Source organism: Anser brachyrhynchus (assembly GCF_964034855.1).
Source record: "Anser brachyrhynchus genome assembly, chromosome: 1".
NCBI classification, from domain to species: domain Eukaryota; kingdom Metazoa; phylum Chordata; class Aves; order Anseriformes; family Anatidae; genus Anser; species Anser brachyrhynchus.
In genome coordinates, this window is record NC_137694.1 from 94,541,695 (window position 1) to 94,566,445 (window position 24,751).

The following is a 24,751-nucleotide window of genomic DNA, read 5'->3' on the forward strand; positions in this document are numbered from 1 at the left end:
GTGTTGTGAGGATAAACGCATTAAGGATTATGAGGTGCTTAGATACTACGGTAATGGGGGGGACATAGAAGTATCTAAGATAAACTGCTATAAAAAATGCAGAGAGACTTTAAAAGGAAACAAAATCCAGCTATGTACAAAGCACAGTACTTTTGTAGTTACTATTTATGTGCCATCTGTGAACAAGGAAAGTACTTAAATCAGCTTTGTTCATGCTTGAGCTGGGCAAATAATGTAAAATAGCTACTTGTAAACCCTTGTCCAAATGTAAATTCTCCTTGATTGCCTGCCTGTTCTGTTGACCCACTTCACACAAACATTGAAGTACAGGTGTATTTCTGTCAGTCAAAAGAGTCAACTGTATGGAGGGAACAGATTTCCCAAATATTTGATAGCTCCTTTGTAGGTCTGGGAGTCAGACAGTGTGGGTGGGAAGGGAGGAAGCAATACCACCTGACACGGGACACCAATCACAGAGTATAAATAGCAAGTCAGGTATAGGAAATAACTAACAATAGTTATTGCTTCAGACAGCTATGTACATCTAGTCAGACAGTCAGCCAAAGAGTTATTTCTAAACTATTCTCATTATTTTTAGCAACAAAGACTTGTTTATGTGAGTTTCTACATAGATAATTCATTATTGGGATAAGAGGACCATATTCATTGAGCTGCTTGCTTTAAATAGATTTTTCTCCAGCTCCAGTTCAGAAACAATACCACCTACAATACGGAGAGATCATAAAGAGACAGTAAAACGCTATAAACCAAGGCTTGATTTGCTTGTGTTGTTGCTGTGCTGTTCATACAGCTTAAGCAGCTCAATGACAGGGTGTCTTGTGGGAAATAGGAAACAGTTAAGCTGAAGAGAGATACAAATCCTCTTCATTTAAATGACATGGGTATTTTTTACAGAGGGTGTTGAGTCAGAAAGCATCCCTGCTGTTTGGGAGGGAATTCTCAGAGGCCTGCTCTCTACCAAGCAAAATAAAGCTGGAGTGACAAAACTAAGAGATTACAATCACTTAATAAGACACAGTAAAAGCCAATACAATTTACTTTTCAATAATGAGCTAGGAATGTTTAGATCCCAGGAAACTTTTCTTTTGTTTGGCATTTCTGTTCTCAGACTACACAGAAGTACACACAGAGCCCCAGGAGCTCTATTTCTGCCCTCTGGACATCACAGCCACCATCTTCACAAAGGAGAATAGTACCAGTTTTGCGTGCAGGAAGAATGTTTTTACAGAAAAACAAGAAGTCTCTCCACCTGATCTTTGTGAGATACCCTATATCAAGTGCCATTCTCTCATTAAATGACCAGACCAACATCTTTCAAGACAATCATGTGGGGAACAGTGTTGTTTTTTTTTTTCCCCCTCCATTGAAATTTTGAACAATTACCAATGGCTCAGGTGGATAAGTTAAACAGAAAGTGCCTTTAAACACTCACATTGTCTCTCTCTTCTCTTCCCCCCACAGCTTGATTAGGTTGGTAAGTGCTTCTTTGTAATTCCCATTTTGTCAGCACTACAATATCACTGCAGTATCTGCCAGGCAGAGACAAAAAATGAGTAGGAAGGAGAGGAAGGAGCTGTCAAATAAAAAAGGATCTTAAAGACTGTAAATCACTATAGTATGAAGCGTATGGTGAGGGTAATCATTAAAAACATATCAATCAGTGGGAGCGGTTTCGTTAAAGAGAGAAAAAAAGGAAGAAAGCAGCAGTGAAGAGAAGATCTGAAGACCCTGAACACTCTAGTGCCAGATTCCTCTGAAAACAGACCTGACTACACTGGGCAAGGTAGCCCAAGGGCCTAGCCCAGCACAGATTTCTTCAAACACCACACATTTAGGCTTTTTCTTCGCTGTAAAAGCAAGACACTGATTCAGAGTTCTGGCTCACGTGGCACAAGAAAGATTTTTATAGTATTATGCACTTGTTGGACTAGAAACGCTCTAGGGTGTGTGCGCCTTCTAGATAGATGGCATGCCCTCCACGCGTTGTTTAGTCTGGAGAAAGGGAGGCCCACGGGAGACCTTATTGCTCTCTACAACTACCAGAAAAGAAGGTGTGGGGAGCTGGGGGTCAGCCTCTTCTCACAGATAACTAGTGATATGACTAGAGGGAATGGCCTCAAGTTGTGCCAGGGGAGGTTTAGGTTGGAAATTAGGAGACATTTCTTCTCAGAAAGAGCAGTTAGGCATTAGAATGGGTTTGCCCATAGAGGTAGTGGAGTCACCATCCCTGGTGGTGTTTAAGGAAAGGTTGGATATGGTACTTAGGAACATAGTTTAGTGGGTGACAGTGGTGGTAGGGGGATGGTTGGACCACATGGTCTTGGAGGTCTTTTCCAACGTTAATGATACTGTGATTCTGTATTTCTCCAGCTCTTCTAAAAGCTGCCTGTCAGTGTTGTTCAGTCAGGAAGTTTCAGTTCATCTGAGCAGGAATGTAGAAAGTTTTAACTTGGAAATACAGAGTCTGTGTATAAGGCAGAAAAATTATTTATTCAGAGAGGACTATTCTTACGATTCATGCAAAAGCTACAGTACAGGAATAGAGCTGGTAATCTGAAATGAAGTTGGGGACAGAGGGGCAAGAAGGGGAGATACGTAACCAGTGTGTTTGGACACTTTTTTTTCCAGCAAGCATTTAAGATTTTATTCTAAATTTAGGTAACTGGAAGCTAACATGGCCAACCTGTTCCTCAGTACAACGGTGTCACAAAGAGAAAAGAGGAGAATATTTTCCCTGAAGGGGCTCAGGGAACTCCCGCAGCCCCTGATTCAAAAGGAAAGAAAAACAAAACACAACAAGTTTATTCAGAACTAGAGACCAGCAGCTTGCAGCTGATTCCTATCGAGTCTACCCCATAGCTGTATGGGCATCCCTTCACACTGCTATGAAAGTTCTAATGCAAGACGTTTTGAAGACTGGCTAAATTAGAAACATTGTTCCATTATTCAGATTTTCCTAAGTAGGATACAAGACAGTGTTAAGCAACTCACTGAAGTGTTTTATGTCAAAAATGATACAGGAAGGAACAATATCCAAATGCAAGCTACTGGAGTCGGTCAATTTAAAATAGCATAGATTTATTCATAAATATCCATGAATCCTTGTTTATTTCTGTAACTGTCCAGTTTATTTGCTGCATTATCGTATAAACAGTCAAAACGTCCATGAAATTCTGGCTTCCTGGAGAGGGAAGATGCAATCTTTTCTATAAAGAGAGCTAATACATGACGCCAGTAGTGATACTTGCAGCATCTAAAACTGAGCAATGAATATGCTCATCCTGATCAAATTATACAGAATATCAAATAGCTTCAGCAATAACCTTCTTATTCAATAATAACCTTCTTCAATAACCTCTAAGTGTTCCTCCTTATCCTTCTATATTTTATTGTACAGTTATGTACAAACTGTAAAGAAAAATTAGAAATACAGAATAAAGTACAAGAATTGCCAGCAAGGAAAATGCCTTTTTTTTTTTGTGTTGTGTTGCAAATCTTTACCAATATTTACAAACTTGCTGGAAAAGGAAAATGGAAGACAAGATGTGGGTTACATGGTTTGGTTGGAGCCTGCTAAAAGATGAAGGCAAAAGTGAATGTGCACTGAAGTTAGAAAGACTACAATATATGTTACTCTGTTCAGAGTTACAGGACAGTAGTAAGTGAGGCAAAATTACTAAATGCATTAACGCTAGTCACAGGTGAACAGAAACTGGCTTTATAAAAATATTTAGTCCATTAAATAAACAGCAGGAAACAATCAGTGGCAACTACAAACAGCTTATTTAAGTAGTCCTTAGTAAGCTCAGTGGCTTGGGCAGAAGTTTCTTTAGAATTGATAAAAACCAACCTCTCTGTTGGGTGACTTAGTTAATAACCATCTATAAAAACCCTGAGGAACAATTCAGTCCCACTGAAGTAAGATTTTATCAGTGACTTAAATTTCACCCTCTAAGTATCAGCTAATATTCATCCACTTCTGAAGGAGAAGTCATAGACCCCAATAGAGAATTTTGTTTTTCATCCTGCAGTTATTATCCTGGGGAGGTTAGTGCCTGGTCCACTTCTGCTGGAATCTGTGAACTCACGAGGCTCTCAGTGAAGACTTGCCATGACACGCAAACTGCTCAAAGTGAACTACTATGAACAGAACAGTCACAGATCTTGCCATTCTCTTGGTCCTGAGATTAGCTCTGTAAAGCACAGAGCTATTCGAACTGCCCAGTTTAAAAGGTAAGAAATCTAACTGGGCACTAAGCATCCTACCACCTCTGGGTACCCACAGACTTTGTTGCACCTCTAATAAAAATATGATGCAGTTGATGCTGTAACTAGTAAGAAAACTGGTCTCAAAAATGCAAAGGGCACTACCTATTGATGACTAGACCAAGCATTTGGACATTTTTACAACATTTGATGCTTGCAACTTTTGAGACCTTAAAAAAGGCACCACATGTCTTCAGTTGAACTTGGATCAATCCAGTCCTCAGAGAAGCACCCAACAAATGTATGGATCAGTAAACTCACTTCTCAGAAAAAGTCACAGAAGAAGGGCAAAGAGGGGAGAGATGGGAAATGTTATTCTATTAAACACTATATGCTATTAACTGAATACAGAACATCTTTCATACGGTAAGAGACAGTGGTGGTGGAAAACCATATTTTAAGTTTCCATATTTTAAGTTTTAAAATAGGAAAGGATATCAGAGAACCAAAGCTGGATATCCTCCATCAAAACTTTTCCTGCTTCCCTTATTATGTTACCCCATTACATAGAAAACTCCAAGGAAAAGCTTCCCTAAGCCATTCTTAAGGATGCTTCCACATACACACCAGAAAAAATGATCACAACTGTTGCTGTCTTTACTGCTTGTCATTTCATACAAGCATTTCACTTATGCTGTGTACCACAATGAATAAATTGCACTCTCACTTGCTGTTTACGCTTTGGCATGTTTCCTCTGTTCTCTCTCATACATCTACCTGTCGGCCTGTCTCTCCCACGTAGGAGAGAGTTAGATCAGAGCGGGCTATCGCAGATAAGCATCAGGAGCGCAAACAGGCTCAGACCACCAGCTGGGAAGAGAGTGCCTGTAACAAACCACCAGGCACTGTGAAGCAAAACCCTTGGCATCCCATCACTCAGCCTGACCTACCTCCTTATTTCCAGCCCATCTGCAACCTGTTTTCTGCTGATTGCTCCCTTTGCATTCACCCCCCACCCCACCTCACACACAAGACTCAGAGAAATGCACTCAGTCCAATTCTGGATAATACAGGAGAAGAAAGAATTTGAAAAAAGAGTAAGTTAAAAGTATTATGGCATACAGCTCTTGCTTTAACTCTTGTGCTGGAAATCAGCTGTCAGAGCTAGAGACAGGGTATCTGCCTCTCTGGCCTGCCCTCCCAAGATGACTAGGTTTCCCTTTCTGAATAGCCTGCATAACTCTCTCCCCCAACATAATTCCAACTCTGGCAAACCTAGCAACATGGCAAACATTTTTCAGTAACAAGCTGGAAAGAGCAGGGAAGAAAAACAGAAGTGTCCCATGACTTCTACCAGGGTTCCAGGCTGAGGACAGACTGTCAGGGTTACTCCTAAGTGTTTTTTCTTCCAACCTTCCATAAAATTCCTGTCACAATACTGTCCAACACGTGATTTCTCCAAAAAATCTTTTTCTAGCTGCATACAGTTTCAGCATACTTATCCGCTCCTTTCTTATGAGTGATATCATAATATCAGACATTAAAATAACTTTCGCCAAGAAACCAAATTGTGTCAGTTAATTAAGATGGAATAAAACCTGATGGGCATTGTACCTGACCAACAGAGAGTAACCTGTATGAAGAATATCCCATGACAACCCCCTTCCAAATGCTAACCAAACTCACTGTGATATTCCAAACAGTGGCTAGAAATACCAGCAGCTGGCAAGAAGAAACTGAAATCCAACACTGAGGGTAGAACAGCTTAAGGGGAAGAGTTCCTCCTAGTCAAAGCCAGGAGAGTCATTTTAATGGTTTCAACACCCCCTATGCCTTCAAATACAGCCCTCTCACCCCACCTGGATGCTCAAATTGTCAATATGAACCGGAGGGGCACAGCTCCTGGAAACAAGCAACATTATTTTTACAGCCTGCCTCATTAATTCTGTCTTCTCGCCTTTTCTTCACAAGCCCAGGCAGCGAGCTGATGCTCAGGGGTCGCTCCCCCCTCTTGCACACCAGACATGGCAGTGTGCACTTACTGCTTCCTCTCTAAAACTCTGCCTCCCGCTTCAAAGTCTCCAGGTAGTCAGACAGCAGAAGGAATGAAACCACAACTGAAACCGCAGACTCAGGGAGAAATGTGTCAGAGAAAGCAGGAGGGAAAAGAAAACAACACCAAAGAGGAAAACACTGACAGAGCTCAGAGAAGGCTTTGATTAAATGTGGTATCTGGATTTGGAAACCCCAGACAAAAACCTGGCCAAAAGGGTCACCCTTTATCTGGTTCAATTTAAGTACTGTGCTGTGAGAAGGTTGTATTCCTTCTTTATTAGTGAGGAAAAGGTTCAATGAACACTCCAGAGGAAGTGCTTTGTAACACCTCAGTTCTTTGCTCCTTTTACATCCTTTTTCATTACTTGCAGTACCAGGCACTCCTCTTCTGCCCAGTGATGGATTTGTTACATCCTCTACTGAGCTCTTCCACCCCCAACACCATGATTCTGGGTACCCTCCCACTACGCCACATGCCATGAACTCCCATGGGTCACATCCCCTAGCAAGGGCCACTGATACATTCAAGAGCTATCTGGCCATATCCCTCAGCACATCCCCCCTCTCCCTCCCAGCATGGAGGAGAGCAGTGCTTTCCTCCTAAATGCCTTTCACCCAGATTATCTGAAAGGATCCAAGTCGCCCAGTTAGAGAAAGACAAGCAAGGAAAGGAGGGTGCAAAATATTGCCATGTGACAAGGCTGGTAGGTGTGGGTGTTGAGGAGGACTGACAGGAAGGGGTAATTGGGCACATCACAGCTGAGCAAAGGTACAGCTCTGAGAAGAATTAACCTGCGATACCAATACAATGAACACAATTTACATTCTTTCTTTAGATCAATTTAACCAGAGCAGACACTGGTGTAATTATACTGTGACTGTTGTACTCCTCAAGGTAGGAGCTTGTACCTTGAAAAAAACAGAAGGAAAATGAAACAAGTGAGCAGATGTCACTGGAGGAAAAGATGGAAATAGAACAGCAAGTTCTGCTCCATATTTAAACTCTACAGTCTCTTCTTGCATATCTTTTTTATTTAAACTGGTTGTAACAAATATCTTGATGCATTTAGGAAAATTGCAGCAATTTTTCCATACTATTGTTGTATAACTATTTGTCTTCTTTTACTAATGCTGGCAGGCTTACATAAAACTCTGAAGAAAGGAAAAAACTTGTTCTGAGAAACACCAGCGGAAAATCCATTTACTTCAAGTGATGTTTCTATGGGCTGATACCACTATAGCCACAGGACAAATTTGTATCAGGCAGCAAGGCAAAAGAGGAAAGAGGAGGAAAGAAGTAGGGAAGAGCAGGTGCTTCTGTATCCACTCTGCATAACAGCATCAAACCTTGCTGTACCTCTGGCTCGTATTGCACACTCCTCATCTCACTGGAAAATGTAGAGATGTAAAAATATCTGATTTCTAGTTTTCTAGCAATTCTGTAAGTTCAGAGCTACCATAGTGCTGTCCACGACACCAGTGCATCGCCATAATAAATGAATTTCTTAATGTCCCTTCCACAGCTTCTCGCAATGTCTTGATGACAAATAGGGTGACGGGAGACATTATCCATTATCACCTGTTTAATTATTCACACACCACCTACAAGGACTTAGTAAATATAGATCATGAAGAATGTGGAGATTGAAGAGATGGAAGTCAGACATGTAAGTTCACTAGACACGGCTAGTACTCCTACTCAGACAAATTAGACCCTATTGTGAAAAAAAATGTTGTTCAAAATCTAAAAGAATGGAGACATCATGAAGTAATGCTGCGATAGTCCAATGCCATGCAAAATAATGAAAAAAGAAATGAAAGAATTAGTTATCAGAAAAGCTATGCATGAATTCTCTCTGCATGGATTATGCATAGGGCCATAGGTAGTGGGATGACATTTAAAGTGGCCTATAAGAATGGCATCATGGAAATTTAATGCCTCCTCCATTACATTAGATGCTGAGCCTTTTCCTGGTCAGGAGGTATTGTTTTCCCTAAAACATTCCTGGTTCTGTCCCTCAGAAAGGAGGCTCAGGGCCTATTCTAAATAAAAGGTTTCATCAGCAACTCATTGATAAAGGGTTAAATGGAGAAGTAGTTAATGAATATTAGAGTGCAGTCTCTGCTTTGCTTTCCTAGCCAAAAACATAACTGTTTTGTGTGCTTACACTTCATACCTTTGTTCAACATTTTCTAAAGCTTTCCTAAATCATTTAAAAAAGCTTCTGTATACAAAGTGCACACAATAAGTTACAGACTCAGTTCCAGTTCTGACAGTAAAAGTGGAGAAATTTCTGCAATCAGTTAACAGCAAAAAGAACAGATCCTTAAGTTGTAATTATTACAGAAGTCTTGCTGAGGCACAAGACATGCTCTGTCAAATGAGACTATTGTGTTAACTAGATAAAAATTCTCAGGAGATGCTCTACCTTAAACCTGACTTCAAGAAACTCTGAAAGTGTTACTATTAATAGTATCATCACCTTCATAAAGCACAAATATTCTACCCTCCACAGTCAGATAATCAAATATACAATATTTAAACCAGCATTTGGATTAGGCATAGACAAGTATGAGTTCAACAGCAGCAAATCACCCAAAGCAATGGGTCTCTGGACATTATTTAATTGACACTGGGGAAAACATCACGTTCCCAGTGTTTTCCTCCAGCCACATATGGTAAGCAGGCTGGCCTATCTCCTTCTCTAAGGGTAATTTTTTTTTTTTTTTAATTTTATTACTTCATTTCTAAATCAGGCTGAAAGCTGTATGGAGATGGAGAAAGTAATTTAAATAACACCTGCCAATTTTCCACAGCTAAAATACCTGTGCTCTTGAAGAAAAACTGAAATCCTTCAGAATTATTAGCTAGAATGTGGAATCTGGTATCAAGCAGAAAGAAAAGTGCTGCATTTATTTACATAATGTATCATTTTATAATATATAAATGTACTCTTACTGCAACATTATATCAATTATTTACCAAAAAAGCTTTAATAAATTTAACTGTTTCTCCCACTTATCAACCACTTTAGAATAATTTAAAGCTCATTTCCTGATGCACTGAAATTATTCTCAACTGTGCGTGCTGGCAAACACAAAAACCTTTTTACTTCACATTTGCAGAATGACATCTGCTTTATTTCCATCTTTGTTTTCAGATGCAAGATTACTTGAGCATTTATTTCTTAATCTGTCAAATAGCATTGTCAAAAAACAGGGAGTACACATACTCCTCAAACCCCCATAGATTCAAAGTTACAAAAGCTACATTCAACATTTTTCTGAACTTGCCTATCAGATAGAAATCATATTGACTTACTTCTATAAAAGTGTCCCCTCTGCTAAAAAGTCTGCAAACGTTTACAACACTGAGAAGGGAGAAACCTTAAGATTTATTATTACAGAGTGACTGCTACATAGCTAAAGTGGAAAGTAGTTTTCCATTATTAGCTGAATTTTCAACCAACCCCATCTTTTGTTTAGTGTAGGGTCAAGTCCTATTCCAGCCTCAGACACAAAGAATCAAACTCAAAATTTCTGACACCTCCTCTAACACCAGAAGTTTTAGCAGTCCAAAGTTAACAACCAAAACATAGTGGAGAAAAAGATGTTTTATTTACTTCCTTTATAGTCATGCTACACATCAGAAGCAAGGACAAAAAAGAGGCCTTGGAGAATGCCTAAAAAAGTATGTGAATACAGACCCACTGCATTTATTTCATCATCTTGCATGGTCTTGCTGCCACAGCTTCACACTTTGCCTTTCTACACTGATCTTTTTAAGGCTTATTCACCTGTTTGTCTTAGAGTCTAAAGGAATATGCTGCACACAAAATTAAATATGTACAGCTAAGATAAGAAGTCAAGGTGGTTGGTTTTGTCTGTTAAATATAAGCAAGGTCAATAAAACACATTAGTAAGGTGAAGTAAAATGTCTTTTCCTAGATAAGTGATTATACCCAGGGAACCTAGCTTTCTTTATTTTTAAGTGATATCCTTCTAATCGTTATTCATTTGGTTGAGATTTGCATAGATTTTTCTTTGTGGTTGCTGTTGCAAAACTTGAAGGGGCAAACATCAAGAAAAAAAGACAGATCTTAACACATGAGAAGAAGGGCAAGAAAGTTAGCATAGAGGGTTGTGTGTGGAGGCAAAGGATGGGTGTGGGAGTTCAATGCAGATGTGTATGACAGCAGACAGAACCAGGATCTGTATGCAAAGAAACTAGGACAAAGGGACTCTGTCAGGGTACCAGAGCCTGCATAAAAAGTTTGGGCAGAGTTGATAGTAGAGGATTGAGATGGCCAGAACCCCAAAAGAAGATGGAGACGGACTGGGAACATGAACCAAAGACAGCAGAAAGAACATGTTAGCACAACAGTATTGTATCACTGGCCAAATGGTCACAGGAAGCAGTGAAAGAGGAAGGTGGTGAGAAACAGTCTATGATGGGGAAATCAAGTGACAGTGACAGACAGCAGAAGGAGCCAACTCAAGAAAATTCACGTTTCTTTAAAAAGATCAGTTTGATCCACGAATATAAAAAGCAAAATACATATTTTGTAATGGCATGGTTACCATATGGCATCAACTCCTCAGCAGAAGTGTTCATATACCTTGTGAGAATGGTTCCACAGTTTAAAATAGCTGTGTTTCTTTAACTTCTGTTCTGGATTTCCTGGTACTTCTAAAATTCTGGCTTGAGACAACTACACCACACCTGTAACGCAAATTTCTACCATCACCCACTACTTCTGTTGGTGATACTTTTCATCAGAAGATCTCAGGGCTCATTTACAAAACAGGTCAGCATCATTATCCCCATTTTACAGATGAAAAATGAAGGTGCTGTAGATCAGCCTGCATTATTAATATGAACTCTCAACTCTAAATTCATTTTACTGTCATTTTCCTTGAAATATTCATTTGTACTTTTGCACTAAGGGTATTTTTGTCATGTACTTCTGAATCTTGACAAAAATACCTGGAGCATATTATGGGGCATTTTTAGCATTCTCAGGACTCTAAATAATATAGCACAGACCCAGACTCCCACACTACTCAAGAGAAATCCATTCCCTCAAACCAACCCCACAGTCTGAACAGGTTCTACCTTCACTCCAGCATCTCTAGGGAAAGATCCTGTTTCCCCATGCTTCAGCCTAATATCATGCTCCAACTCCCTTCAAGTTTTAGTCACATCTTGCATTCGAAACTTCTGATCTTCAGTGCCTAGAGGAAGCATTAGTTACAATTGTTTGGGATGTCTGCTGTGTTCTGTAACCCTTTCAGAAGAAAGTCTGGGATCTCTCACCTGCTTCTTTAGATATTTGTACAGGCTTTTAAGTTTTCTGTGAAGTTACTAAGCAGGGCAGAATGTCAGCAGCTGCCTTAAAATCAAAAATGAGTTAGAGTACAACACTGATCTCCCTTCTGGTTCCCTATTTTTCCCCACCTCCAAATGTTAACTCTTAAAATGAGGCTTCTTTTCTGAAATAAGAGAGTTCAGACTCCATGGCCTACAAGCAACAAAAGCAGGGTGCTTTAGCACCCTGTTGGATGATCAGCTGAACTTTCTCTTGTGAGGACCTTGAGGCCTGGTTCCCTCCCCCTTTTCCACCCTCTCCAAAGGAAGAGCATCTACACTCTTCCACTTGGCACACAGGTGCCTAATTTTACTACCTCTGGAGAGTATACAATTCCTATCCTCATTCCTAAAATGAGCATCAGTGAGCTTCCATAAATTATCCAAGATACTAACCAAATGCCAACAGGGAAGATTTAATGCTGGCCAGAATGATTTCATAATATCAGTCTGATGTCAGAGTTAAACCGTGGAAGACCTGAAATTCAATCCCATCTTTCTTGCACAGGACCAAAAAGACGTGCAGTAGCTTCAATTGCTGCTTTTGCTAGAAGAACAGTGAGGCTTGGCTCTACACCTATTTAACTTATTATGAAAAAGGATGCTCACTGCTAGTTCCTCTGCACACTGGGGTGTGCCTGATTCTTCTGAGACAAGATCAGCCCACCTTCAGATACCAATACCCTGCTCGTACACAAACTCACATGAAAAATTAAAGTTATGATGCCCTTCTTTTCAGTGATTGCATGGGAGACCAGGATGTTGTTACTGGAGAGCATCATCCCGCATGGAAGCGGTGAAAGGATGGAGGTTATAAACAGCACACAGAACACTTAAAAATATTATCCAACAACTATAACATTTTGACAGGTCACAGAAAAGCTGTGATTTTCCACAAGCTTCTTGCCAAGCTACACTTCAGTAGAGTTTCATAGGATGGCAGAGGCAGAACACTAACAAAAGTCACCTTCTTTTAAATATCAAGTCCCTTCTTCAAGGCCTGACCATACTAGAGAATTAAGCTGAAGATTTTTTTTTCTACTAGCATCATTCTTAAACAGATTAATTTGTCTGAGATTCTCAATGGTACAAAAACTAGATTTCAACCTGAAGTTCAGCCTGGGGTTTACCCACCCTTGCAGTAAATGTTTAGCCTAATGGAAATCAAAGTCATACTGCATCAAGAAACTGGTGATTCTAACAGAGTGCTTCTTTACAGTGTGTGGTTGTATGACTGTTTGAGGAGAAAAGCAAAGGTCATTTAATTATATTGTCTCCCTCCCTCATCTCTACCATTTATTGTCTCTCATCTAATCTCAGTCTAGGTCTACTACAGAAACAGATGCTAGCCTTTCAGTATCCTTGTTTTTAAGAACCTTCATTCCAGGAGAATTTTCTGAAAACATATGGTGAGCTATATATACTGAAGATTTTCTCAGCTGGCTTCATTTACACAGGAACATACCCCTCAGGTGAGCTGATCAGAATACCCAGCATTCAAATCAACTGGGTAAAACCCCCAGGCAAAAGGTACCTCATACCCCAGAAAGTGGGATAGGATTTTCCTTATTGGAAATTCTCCTTACTTGTCAGTCCTAGAAGTCTGATTGCAATTCATTCCTCATTGATTTTATAGTGATACACCACTGCACTCATTGCAGCTCATTCTATTATCTGACACATTCATTTAAATCATGCAAAACCTGACACAAGCTGCAGAACACTCCATGTTTAAGAACCACAGCGTTTAACAGATGACCTAAAGTCAACAAGCCTTCTGTGACATCAAGAGACACCAGAATTCAAAGAGTTTGACCGCAGTTCCTTTCAGCAAAAGTAAATAAATCTAACCTCTCAGAGCAACAATGCCCCACAATGGTATTCAGCCTCTCTCCTGACAGTGGTTCTAGAGAACAGAACATTTCCCCTTCCAAGGAGCATCCTCTACAGATCATCTAACCATAAGAAGGAGATCTCTGATCCTTAACTACTGAATAAATATTGAATTATTTTTGCAGCAGCAAGCTAAACATAAAAGCAAAGGATGCCTTAAGTAGGTGGGATCAAATACTCCATGTTGTCTTTGGTTCTCAGTCTTAACAAAAGGATTTTAGCAGATGACTAAGCACACTAAGTGGCACAGTCAGTTGGATAAAATTAAACAAGTAGAGTTGCGTCAGCAACATTAGGCCCTTAGCTATGTGTGAAGCACAGTATTAGAAGTGACAGGGAAAAGTGTTCCAAATAACAAGTGAAATCTGTTAAGCCTGCCTTTCTGCTGCATCCTTAAGGGAGCAGGAATAAGGACCCAAACATATACCTCCTAATTGTTTCACTCCATCCCTTAAGGAGAAACCACCTTGGATGCTACAATCCTGAGCAACAAGCTAGAAGAAAGCCATACATTACCACTCAGAACAAAAATGCAGAATAAAATTCTGCTTGCAGCATCTTGTTTGTACAGACTGAAATAACCATACTGTTCTGAATGGAGCTGACACAGGAAAAGCTTCAGAGACAAAAAATAAAGCGAATTCATTGGAGAACATCAGGTATGGGTAGTTCAAATCCCTTGGCCTTGGGCCTTTTTCTCCACAACTTTCACAATTCCAGAGTAGCCACAGTGCACTCCTTTTTCCTAAAGGAATGGTAAAAGGCTTATTAAAACACTGGAACATATACAGACCAGTTGAATGTTATATACCAAGAGCAAGGCAGAATGCAATACTGTCCCAGTCCTCTCTGACCAGACTTCTTGAAGTAGTTTCTGGCTCCATTTGCCACTGTAATTGCTGGGCTGACGTGCTGACCAGAAGCTACTGCAAAGGGTTTTAAGAGAGGTAGCACCTCAGAGTATGTTTTCACCTAGCAGAGCCCCATCCTCAAAGACATCCACTAACCAGCTCCGTCCCCAGAAGTCAGCAGCACCTGCCTCATCACATACCACCACATGCATCACACATTAAGCCATCTGAGAGGCCTGCCCCTGCCCTCAGATCTGGTGTATTTTCTCTCACTGACATACCCATGTCTTTCTAAGAGAGAAACACCAACCCAAACAAATTGTGACTGTGAAGCAAAAGTGAGTTTATTAAATCATTAGGCTTGTCCTACATTGCAGATCACACTAGATTCAAGCTAAAAAGTCTAATTCTGCAAGTCTCATTTTTTAATTCCTGTAGCCTTGATGCTTTTGGTAGTGAAAGTACAGGTATTACACTGCATGTATTTCATACATCTAAACTATCATTATGTTTTACCTTCCTTTTCCAATTACAGCACTAAATTTCATTTTATCAGCTCAGAAGAGGTAGAAAAAGGATGGGGGAGAGGGAAACAGTAACCTGGTGATAGTCACCAACCAGCAACTCATTTTCCCTCCTGGCAAGCTCAGCACTTGGAAAAGGCCACATTCTCTGCAGCTAACTAAGGGTTTCAAAAAAAAGTTGTAGGGGAGGAAGGTAGGCAGGCACATAGAACTTTCTGCTCTTTTGCTTTTAAGTTTAAACACTCATGAGGGAGAGAAGGAAGAATTAAAAGTGATCAGAATTTCTTTCCTTCAATATTTCCTGACATTATTCTGTTGCTTTATTAGGTCAAAGAGGGTCAAAGGAGCTAGGATAAGAAATAAGTAAACAAAGCTTAAGATACTTTTTTAATTTAAGCAAAAGCAGTTTTAATTCTTACCACTTACAAAACTGATGATCCTAAAACCCATGGAGTTTCCACAGGCCACATTAAGTAGAACAAGGTTATAACCCTAAATTCACTTAACCTGAGATCAATACCTTACCTCCTGTAAAATGCAGTCTTTAAATTTCAAGAGATCACCTTTTTTTTTCCTGAGATATTTCCAGTTTTCTCCACCCACCAGAGACCAATATACTCTTTTGCAGCTAGCTGGAATTTCCTGTTTTGAAGTTCAAGTGTAGAAGCATTCGGTGTTACAAACATTGTCAGAAAATTAAAAATTATTCTGACATTTTTACAAACCAAGTTTGATCATTTTATGTTCAGCTCTAAAGATAACCAGGCAAAACAGTCAATTTCTTTGTGATCAATTCAAAAACAATTGAAGCACAACTAAAATGATCAATGCAAAGAATATACTTTAATACAATTACTAAAGAATGCAATTATGGATCACTAAACCCATTAAAGGAAGTTCAATCTGAGTTAGGCAACTCCATAGCTGTAAGTGTATCTCCATATTAATCTTATTTACAGCCTGGTAGACCTCATAAACACAAATCAAACTGCAGCAATTTTAAGAGCAGTATTACACAGCTGAGCAGAAAAAAAAAGCTCCATCTAGGCACAGCTCTGAACGGGATTGTGTGCGGGGGGGAAGAAAACTTTTGTTGTAGGAAGATATTTTATTTTTTTTAAACCACGAGAACCTGGAAGGCTGTGGAATAGATTCAGTAGGTGCATGCAGATCCTCCATCACAGCAATGATGACAGCTTTGATTTCTCATACTTTGGCCCAGAGTTTATATTTCTATGCTTGAAGTCATAGAATGACAGAACAGTTGAGGTTGGAAGGGACCTCTGTAGATCATCTATTTTAGCCCTCTCGCTCAAAGCAGAGTCACCCAAAGCTGGCTGTCCAGGACTATGTCCAGTTAAGTTCTGAATATCTTCAGTGACTGAGACTCCATAACTTCTCTAGGTAGCCTATTAGTGTTCAATCACCATTACAGCAAAAAAGTTCTTATGTTCAGAGTGTTGTGTTTGTTTGTGCCTCTCTCCTCTTGTCCTGTCACTGAGCATGACTGAATAGCCAGGCTGTTTTCCTTACTCCCTGCCACAGATACTTAGAAATATTGATGAGATACCCAAAAACCTTCTCCTCTAGAGGCTGAGAGTCTCAGATCTCCTAACATTTCCCCATGTGAGATGGGCTGACCCTTTAGTCATCTGTTTAGCCCTTCACTCAACTTGCTCCAGTAGCTCCATGTCTTTCACTGGACAGCTCAGAGCTAGACATAGCACTCCAGATTATGGCCTCACCAGTGCTGATTAGAGGGAACAGAGCACCTCCTCAGTCCTGTGGTGACTTTTTTTCTAAAAGAAACCAAGGATTTTGTTAGCCTTCTTGGCCATAAGGACACATTACTGCATGTTGACCATCAAGGCCCATCAGTTCCTTTCTGCAAGGCTGCTTTCCAGCCAGTCAGCCCTAGCCCATACTTGCACATGAAGTTCCCTGTATGCAGGACTCTGTGCTTCCCTTCATTGAACTTAAGATGATCTTCCCCACCAAGGTTAAGTTTTTCTTGCTACGGACTTTTTTCTGCTCTCAGAGGCCTGGGATTCCTGAAGGTAACTCTTACATGTGAAGACTAAGATGACGATAACATGGAGCATCTTTGGCTTTTTTCATGTTCTTTGCCACCAGAGCCCCTTCCCATCTAAACAACAGGTCCACATTATTACTTGGCTTCCTCTTACTGCCAAGATATACTGGTAGAAGCCCTTTATGTCACCCTTCAAATCCCTCACCAGACTCAGTTCTAGATAGACTACAGCTTTCCTATCTAGCCCTCTCCCTGCAAACTTGGACAGTTTCTCTATGTTCCATCTGGGGCACCTGACCCGGCTTCCACCTTTTTGTGCTTGAGTTTTGTCAGGAAGTCTCTGCTCAACTATGCAGACCTGCTGCTGCCTGTGCTCAGTTTGCTGCTCACTGGGATAGACTGCTCTTGAGCTTATTGAGTCCATTTTCTCCTGCTTGGTGGAGGTTTAAAAAAAAAAAAGGTTTTCAAGGAGCTAGAGCAGCCATCCTGACAACAAGATGGAGTGGAAGCAGGCCAAACAGAGCATGCAAGCTACGAGGACCCTATGCTATAGTCCCTCTACAACTGGCATAGGTTGCAAAGCTCAGTGCAATTTCAAAATGCTCTGAAGCTGCTCTAATATTTTATCTAAGAGCCATCAGTTGTTCCAGAATACAAAGGCAGATTGCAGCTATCCTTCTTGTTAACTTGTATTCTTGTTCAAAGAAAGCAACTGAGAATTGGGGGTCTCAGGAGCCAAAAGTCACACTTCCTTTTTCTGACCCAGGGCTCAGGGAGGCTCTCCTCATACTTTTAAGCTATTCACCATCTCTCTTCCTAAATTACTGAGACTTTACTACCTGATCCTTGAGAGAAACCTCTGCTATTTCTCACTTTAGTATCTCTGACCTGCCGTACATTACTCTCTCACTGCAGCTTATTTCATTAAAGTTAGAAATGTCTAACTTTGCTTCACTATCTCTTCAAGCTTGATTTTCTCAACTCAAAAAATGTCAAAGGTGTCATCAAGGTCTGTCCAAAGAACACCTCAAAGATTAATGGTAATGAAGCTACAGCAGCTTAATGAAGTTGCTTAACAAGTCAGATAGCATTATAGGTTGTTTAGCACTAGCAAGGTTATGCCTGGCAAAAGTTTAAACAGGAGCTTGCTTTGTTGGCCTGTGAAAAAGTACTTACTGAACTCACCAAGTCTGATGCTGCAGGACGCCTCCTGCTCACTTATCAGCTCTCTGCAGCTGTATTCCAGGTCACGCTTGCTGCTGGAGAGAGGCCAACCACAGCAAAAGCTGTGCCACTAACTGAGGTCCTGACACCCACCAAGCCTCCAGTGGAGCACAGGCACAGGACCCCAGCACACTGCCTGCCACATGCCTGGGGAGGCACATCCTGCTCTAGGTTCATCACTCCCAAAAACAGTTAGTGAGCCTCCCTCTACCAACTGACCTAAAACCTGGATTTCCACTCATCAGCATCCAGATAACCTGGGCAATCTGATGTCTGTGGCTCTTTGGCCCAAGCAGCTGGCTAATAGAGTTCTGTGTGCATCAGAACACAATTCAGTCACTGAAATCAAATTAACAGCTGCAAATTGGTTTATTAAATGTAAACATGCTCAGAAAAATCTACCTATCTTTCAAACATCAGGAGTAAAGAATTGGCAGTTTCCTACTTCAGAAACTTCAAGTGTCTCAAACTCTGGAGGAACTACCCCTCCAGCTACTGTCAAGGCACAAGTCTCTTGTTGCTTCTACATGTGCAGCCTGAAAGTGAGAAACACTTCTGTTTTTGCAACCAAGGCTACCCCTCAGTGCATATACCTTGGATGTACCTGCCACCTTAGGCAGGCATGTTATCCACAGCTGATTTCATTACAGCTAAAACAGCTTTCTTACTTTTCTGGAATCATTAAAAGATCATCTTCAGGCTCTTTAGAGATATCTACCACCTCCAGCTGCCAGTTCAACAATAGGTTGTCTGGATTACTTCCATAAAGAGGTCAATTAAGTAAATGTATGTATACAGATCATATTTATATCAGAATTTATCAACAAGGAAGCAAAGGCCTTGCTTGTTTGGGTGTTATATACAGCTAGAGTTTGTCCTTCTGTTATCTGAACACTTGGAAAAAAAATCAAAATGAGACTTTTAATCAATGTTACCTTAGTCAATCCTGCAATAAAACCAACCCACAGAAGACTACATCTGAAATGACTGAAAATTAAGTCTCCTAAGAGATGAAAGGCTACACAAGACTTGAGTTTTGCAAGCACAAAATTGACACTGCTGATTTTTTTTTTTTTAAATCAAAAACACTAGAACCACCCTACCGCTGAGCAACTACATTGGTTTCAAGTCACCAATGCCCTGCTCCACGCTGCATTCTGGGTCTGCACCCCAGTCAGCTTACCTCAAGTCCATCACCAGTGGAAGTAACTCCATATCCCTGCTGATCTCAGGTTCAGCAGACCTTTACCAGGGAGGCCTTTACCAGGAAGGCTTTACTTTCACATCAGTCCCACTATGCTGGGTTGGAATCCTACAGAAAGTCTACCCACAAAACAGCCAAAGCCCTGACCAGGTGCTCACTTCACTACAGAGAAACTATCACACCAAGGACTCATTTCTCCCACATGCCTTGAGAATTTAATCCTATAAGATCCAATGCACCCTGAAATAAATCCTGCTCTCTCCCAACACCTGTCTCCTGCTTTTTGCATTAGACACAGCTGCAATACAAATTCCATGTGAAATTACCACTACCTGATTGCTTGATTCTCCTCTTGCACTCAAGGAAAGGAATCCACCCACTGCATGCAGTATCATCAAGATACTGCTAGTTAGAGAGGATGCAGTTCAGTGGTCAGTCACAGGGATAGCTCACGTGCATAATGCAAACCATTCAGCAAGGGAAAAAAAAAAAGGATGTTTTTGCAACACAGATTAACCAAATGGAGAGGGAGGGAGGAGAAGGTAATGTGAAGAACACTATCATCATAAATCAGTTTCCTGTTTCCATTTTATTTGGGGTCTGCTTTCCATTTCTTAAATGAGTGTTTTTACTGAATGGGCAGACGCAGATGTTTCCCAAGTTTTTATCTTAAGAATTGACAAGGTGCCAATTGTGCACACATATGGCACATGCAAGAAGGATACTTCTTCAGGAATGAACAGCTAGAATAAAAGATGCATCTATATCCTAGTTTCCTACAGATGTTAGGAGACATGTTAATTCACCTTGTACAGATTTAAATCCTAGGAAAACTCTATTGCTTTTGCTCCATTTTTTCCTGAGATTAGGATTTCTATCAAAACAATAACAGAATAAAACACCTTAACTCACTGATTTTTCTACAAGTTTTTGTAAATTAATAGACTATTTTTCTTTTGTCTGTCTCCATTTACTTTTGTTTTAAGAATGCAGTTTTAGAAATACTCTTGGTTTCCAGAAAGTTCCATGCTTCTCCTCCAAAAAGCTCTGTCCTTAACGTATTTAGAATTAGGCACGTAAGATCTTTGTCTCCTCAAAACCATTCCCTCCTACTTGAAATGGTGGTTACACTATTATAAAAAACATCTAACATCTAAACCCAAGTTTAGGGGAATTTACTCTCAGGAATTTACACCATTTTACTAACAGCCAAAGGCAAACTCTACCTGTGAAAGCTACCAGCAAGTTCTACCTACAACCACTGATGCTTCAGGAGTCATTCCTAGGTTTTGTTAAATGGCATTGTCTTGACACAAATCCTGCACAGAAGATCACCAGAACAGCAAGGGTCTGTTTACTAGCATACTTATACGAACCAGTCTTGAAACTGATAAGTTTCCTAACTTGTAAGAGACTTCTCCAGTGCTGGCGAGTATCATAACATTCAATATGCCCTACAGCCTCACAATTAACTTCTGCCACCAGCACCAACTTCTTATCCATGCAATAAAAAACACCAAACAAAGCAGAAATCTTGCAGGCACCATCAGAGGACATGCACATGTACCACGGCACCAAACAATGGACCTCTGCCTTGGATGTAAAGCACTACAAGAGGTGTAGTCTCACTCCAGGATCAGAAATCAAGCTAGAGAGTCTCGAGAAAGATGCCACAGCTTTGGAGTTTGTGAAGGATCTACTGGCCCATTTTAAAATGGGCTACAGAGAAATACAACAGTGATACTCCCGTACACTTCCTGTGCAGGAGCAACTTTAATTCATGATCAGTGAACTCCTTAGCAGTGACAACACAAATCTGGAGTATTCAAAATAGCAAATAAAAGAAATCATGTTAACTCAGAAGCAAACAAGCATCTGAACTGCATCCTCTGCTGAAGGAGAAAAGCCTACCAAACACCAAGCTAGTTACCCAAGCAGAGGATATACATTGTGAGCTGTAGCACAGGCTCCCAAGGCAGAGAGATGTTTGACGGGGAAGAATGTAAGTGAAGAGCAATGCTTCATCCATGTTTCAAGGGCAAAGCTGAAATCAGTTCCACACAGTGCAAACAGACCACTGAAGGGTACTCATACCTTCTGGTGAAGGAAATCAGCCAGTTACAATCTTGCCTTTCCAAGGGCAGGTCTCCACATCTACCCTGTTCTCTGGTAAACATGAAGAGTAGAAGAGTAGTTTAACAAAGATCATCACCTTTCATTGTCTTAACAGGATACTAAAAAGAGCAAACCAGAGAAAGCTTAATTTTTTTGAGTGCTTTCTGCATCAAACCAACTCAATTAAAAACGTACATAACCTTAACTTGCCACAGACTCAGGCAAGCATATTTGCTCAATGATCAGTACTGATCTGTTCAAAGGGAAATAGTCTTTTTTCTAGGAAAAGTGTGACCTAGTTCTTAATGTCTTATTTCTATACCTAAGGTTTCCTTAACACGCAGTTCATCTGTTTTGAAGTGAGAGCAGCTACTGCATAGTACTGCATAGGCAAAAACAAAGGATCTTGACTCGATGCAGATCAGAAAAACATATCTACCAAGCCATGAGAAAACAACTCCAGGAAATGCTTCGTGAAAGCAGGATAGATACACAAAGATGGAAGTTCAGCGCCTCTGGTAGCCAGATATCAATGTTCTAATTCTTACAGCTCTTAAGCCCTCACTTCACCCTGCTAAAAGCTCTGGGCGCTAAATTTTTCTAAGAAAAAAACGGGTCAGGTCCAAAGCAAATATAAATTCCAGTAAGTCCTGCAAATACCAGTGTGGTGCCTGAGGAGCATCAGCTGCATGGTCTGCTGCTGTAACATGCACAAGGACGCTACACAAGCACTTAAAGTAGAAATAACACCCCTGCAACAACCTTGCAGTATTTAACAGGAGTCCGTTTATTTTTCACCCCTTTGGAAAACAGTGAGATGTGTTTCACTAAGACCGATGATCTCAGAGCTCACCCAGAAGGGCTTAAAGTGAGGGCAGAATTGGGAAAGAGGTAACTAAGGGCACGTACAATAGAAACACATACAATTGTGTATACCACAAAGATAAAATGATTAACAGCTTCCAGATAAAAAAAGTAAGGAGTGGGGAAGACATGCAGCATCAAGAGAAACTTGGAGGTACAAGTATCAAGCCTAGGGAGGCATTTCTTGAAGTAAAAAGAAATTAAGCTATAGAGCTCCCTGTTCCAGAATACGCAGATAAATTTTCATAGGTCAGAAATAGACTGGATGGAGTTACAGAAGAAGAGTCTACTGAGGGCTGTTAATTACAAATCACTGTTTTGGGGTGCCCCTGTCACAAATTGTTCTGTCTAGGAGAGCATTCTGGAAAAATATTGCCAACTGCTAGACCAGTTCCATGCCTCTTACAAAACGTTATTGGCCATTATCAGAAAGGTCATACTACACTACATGTTCTGTCTGATCTGGTAGGATCATTCTTGTGAAAGCACAGACTGCTTGGGTCATGGGTCTGGACTAATTACAAACTATGGTTATGGCACAGTGACATGGGCACATACAGCCCTGGCTCTCTATGACAGAGCATCCAGCATTGATGAAGATTTGTTACTAAAAGAAAAAATGTTATCAAAGAGATTCATACTCAAATAACATAGGGAGCTGAATTATCAATCTCAAAACAACATCTCATCCGTTTTGATTATCACCACTCCTCTTAACAGTACAAAGAGACAGTGAGGAAGAAAGGCAGTATAAAGGACAGAGTACGACAGAGGACATGCCTTGCCTGTTAACACCAACTACCCAGTAAAAGGGAAAAGCATAACCCAATTACAGGAAGAAAGGCCACAGAGATGTACTAAAGCTTTGGTCAGGAAAAATCTACTGATATGAGTGGAAAAAGTGAGGAATAGGAGAAGTCCAATAACTTTTGGGTCATGCAAATTTATGCAAGTAGATATTTTTAAAGAGACTCCATCTCAAAACATCTAATTCATTAATTCCTTTTGGAAGCACACCAACTATTTACGATATATTGGACAAGACAAATACCTAATAATTGCAAGAGTGACAAGTCCAAGACGATAAAGATTATTTGTTTTTATGATCTGTTCCCACCACTTCTCACCTTTTTATTTCATCATACAGTGATGATACAGATAAGACAGGCTACTTTTGTAAACAGAAAAATGTGTTTTCACCCAGGTATTTTAACCTTTTCCACCTAAGGGACAATTAAAAAAATAATTTAGCTTTCTATTCTTAGCTCTTAATACAAATACGCTTAGGAACAAACAGGGTGCAGCCTTCAAACATGACTACACAAAGTCAGGCACTAAAATCCACACGTACATACCACTTAAATATGAATTGCAGCATGTGACCAAAAAGCATCTCATCTTTACTCAACTGTCCTTAGAAAATAAGCCTCCTTAGTCAGAGGAACAGAAGTCTGAAATGCTCATCTCAGTATTTACTTCCTACTTTCTAACACACGTCAGCTGTTTTCCGTGTTGTTTTCACATTGGATTGGGCTTTTATTCTTTAGTTATGATAAAAAACTCCTTGATCACTTGCTATGAACTCAATCCAAGCAAATTCGGGCAACTGGCAGGTAACAAATGCAGCTTGGCTACTCAAGAGAGTATAAATCAGTTTTGCTAGACAGTGTGAAGCCAGAGAAAATATGGTTTTAATACATTTATATGATTATTTCCCTGCATTGGAAGAATGGACTTAATTATCCCAGGCTTTTCCAGTTCTATGTTCCTACAGCCTAAAGTTAGCATATGGATGACCAAATTCACTATGAAACCACAGAACTGCAGAAAGCTTATCCAAGACCATCCATCATGTTGATTCTTTCAATAGCTTCATTTTTTCATCCCTACTTCCTTCACAAACACTATTAACCTGCCTTCATAGGATAGCTACACTTATATTTGCTTTGCCTTTACAAACACAGGAGTAGCTCATGCAAAGCCTGAGTGGTGCATATTGTACTATTCCCAGAATTTTCAGAACAACTTATGTGAGAAAAATAAGGATGACATTGTGACACAAGGTCTTAACTTGCCACCCTTTGGTATATGTAATTACTATATTTTAAGGAAAACAAGTTCTCACAAGCCAACATTGCTGATGTTGCTAGACCTAAAGCAGAGTAGTGCAAGTGTTTTATTTTTTGAAGTTGACAGATATATAGACACTCACATGTAAGATAGTCAAAGCATTTGTGTAAATTAAAGGATTTTTTTTTTTAAATAACAGGTCTACCATCATCTACATAAGGTAAAAAAATCTACTTGCAAAACAAAGAATATCACAAATCTATTTCTTAAGTCACTAGAAACACAAACAAAAAATCAATTAGCAGATAATGGGCCAGAATCTGA

At 40.1% G+C, this 24,751-nt stretch overlaps 1 protein-coding gene across 26 annotated transcripts in view; it reads right to left on the minus strand.

Annotated features, from left to right (window-relative positions):
* LOC308188017 (uncharacterized protein) overlaps positions 1-24,751 on the minus strand; it is a 625,739-nt gene that overhangs the window by 560,356 nt on the left and 40,632 nt on the right. For 3 of the 26 annotated variants that reach the window (XR_013945093.1, XR_013945094.1, XR_013945095.1), the window contains one exon: positions 7,656-7,670. The exons of 20 other annotated variants lie outside the window; for them this stretch is intronic. The gene's annotated coding sequence lies outside the window, so the exon portion shown is untranslated. Of the gene's footprint in view, positions 1-1,453; positions 1,551-7,655; positions 7,671-10,442; positions 11,006-24,751 lie in introns of those variants that run through there. 3 more of the 26 variants (XR_013945092.1, XR_013945096.1, XR_013945097.1) reach the window with 3 other exon arrangements.